At 44.0% G+C, this 2,500-nt stretch overlaps 1 protein-coding gene across 1 annotated transcript in view; it reads left to right on the top strand.

Moving 5' to 3' along the window:
- The window catches only part of mfsd1l (major facilitator superfamily domain containing 1-like), a 14,047-nt gene that overhangs the window by 5,390 nt on the left and 6,157 nt on the right, over nt 1–2,500 (top strand). The window lies entirely within an intron of this gene.

The following is a 2,500-nucleotide window of genomic DNA, read 5'->3' as shown; positions in this document are numbered from 1 at the left end:
CACAGACACAGAGAGACAATAACACACAGACACACACAGACACACAGAGAGACAACAACACAGAGACACACAGAGAGACAATAACACACAGACACACACAGACACACAGAGAGACAATAACACAGATACACACAAAGAGACAATAACACACAGACACACACAGACACAGAGAGACAATAACACACAGATACACACAGAGAGACAATAACACACAGACACACACAGACACAGAGAGACAATAACACAGAGACACACACAGAGACAATAACACACAGACACACACAGAGACAATAACACACAGACACACAGAGAGACAATAACACAGAGACACACACAGAGACAATAACACACAGACACACACAGAGACAATAACACACAGACACACAGAGAGACAATAACACAGAGACTCACAGAGAGACAATAACACAGACACACACAGACACACAGAGAGACAATAACACACAGACACACACAGACACAGAGAGACAATAACACACAGACACACACAGACACACAGAGAGACAATAACACACAGACACACACAGACACACAGAGAGACAATAACACACAGACACACACAGACACACAGAGAGACAATAACACACAGACACACACAGACACACAGAGAGACAATAACACACAGACACACACAGACACACAGAGAGACAATAACACACAGACACACACAGACACACAGAGAGACAATAACACACACACACAGAGAGACAATAACACACAGACCCACACAGACACACAGAGAGACAATAACACACAGACACAGAGACACACAGAGAGACAATAACACAGACACACACAGACACACAGAGAGACAATAACACACAGACACACACAGACACAGAGAGACAATAACACACAGACACACACAGACACACAGAGAGACAATAACACACAGACACACACAGACACACAGAGAGACAATAACACACAGACACACACAGACACACAGAGAGACAATAACACACAGACACACACAGACACACAGAGAGACAATAACACACAGACACACACAGACACACAGAGAGACAATAACACACACACACAGAGAGACAATAACACACAGACCCACACAGACACACAGAGAGACAATAACACACAGACACAGAGACACACAGAGAGACAATAACACAGAGACACACAGAGAGACAATAACATACAGAGACACACAGAGACAATAACACAGAGACACACAGAGAGACAATAACACACAGACACACACACAGACGCACAGAGAGACAATAAATCGTTTACACTACAGGACAGAGAACTGAATGACATCATGGTCTTTACATTACATTTGATTATAGCTTATTGTCCCAGTGAGGTCAGTTTTCACCAGCAGCTGCAGGAGGTTCGGTCTGTTACGGTGCAGCTGCTTTAATAGACTAATGCAGCTTATGACCTGAGGAGTCCAGGGACCAGGTGAGGTCCTCAGAGATGTGGACACAGAGGACCTTAGAGCTCGGGACACTCGACAGCAGCTGTGTTGATGTGAATGGGAGCGAGTGTGTGATCAACACATCTGAAGTCCACATTATATTCATATTACTGGTGTTAAGTTCCAGGTTATTGTCCCCTCACCATGTCACTAAGTTATGGATGTCCTCCCTGTAAGTCATCTCTGTTCCCTCTGATTACCCTCCTCACCCCACTGTCACCTGGTCAAACTGCCCCATGTCACACTTCTGTTCAGTGGGAAGCAGCTGGAACATCATGTATGGGGAAGTTCTCTTACTGAGTGTGTCAACACCACCTGTGGGATTTACTACACCTCTCTCTCTCTCTTGGCTATATCTCTCTATATATATCTCTATCTCTCTTATATGTGTGTATTGTCTCTGTATATGTGTGTGTCATATAAATCTCTCATATGATAGTAGATAGATATGATAGCATATATGTGGAGATATATGTGTATCTAAATAGCTAGTATAGTGGAGTGAGAGAGAGAGATGTGAGAGAGATAGACGAGAGAGGGATATCGAGATGATATATATATGGGCAGATGACGATGAGGAGAGACGTCGGCTAGTGTGGGTGCTAGAAAGTGTCTAATCTCCTCTCTATCTCATCTCTCTGTTTGTCTCCTCTCTCTCTCTCTCTCTCCTCTCTGTATCTCGTCTCTCTCTCTCTGTGTCTGTCTCTGTGTGGTCTCTCCGATCCTCTCATATCTCTCTAATGAATAATATAGAGTTCTATATATATCAATAGTTGTTTTTTGTATCTAACTATCTCTCTCTCTCTCTACATATCCACCCTTCTCTGTCTCTCTCTATCCCCCTTCTCTCTCTCTCTCTCTCTCTCTCTCTTCTCTTCTCCTCTCTCTCTCTCTCTGTGTCTGTCTCTGTTCTCTGTTTGTCTCTCTCTCTCTCTCTGTGTCTCTCCCTCTCTCTCTCTCTGTTCTTCTCTTCTCTGTCTCTCTCTCTCTCTCTCTTCTCATCATCTCTCTCCTCTTGTCGTCTCTCGTGTGTCTCTCCCTCCC

Source organism: Tachysurus fulvidraco, chromosome 3 (assembly GCF_022655615.1).
Source record: "Tachysurus fulvidraco isolate hzauxx_2018 chromosome 3, HZAU_PFXX_2.0, whole genome shotgun sequence".
NCBI classification, from domain to species: domain Eukaryota; kingdom Metazoa; phylum Chordata; class Actinopteri; order Siluriformes; family Bagridae; genus Tachysurus; species Tachysurus fulvidraco.
This window is presented reverse-complemented; position numbering and strand designations above follow the sequence as displayed.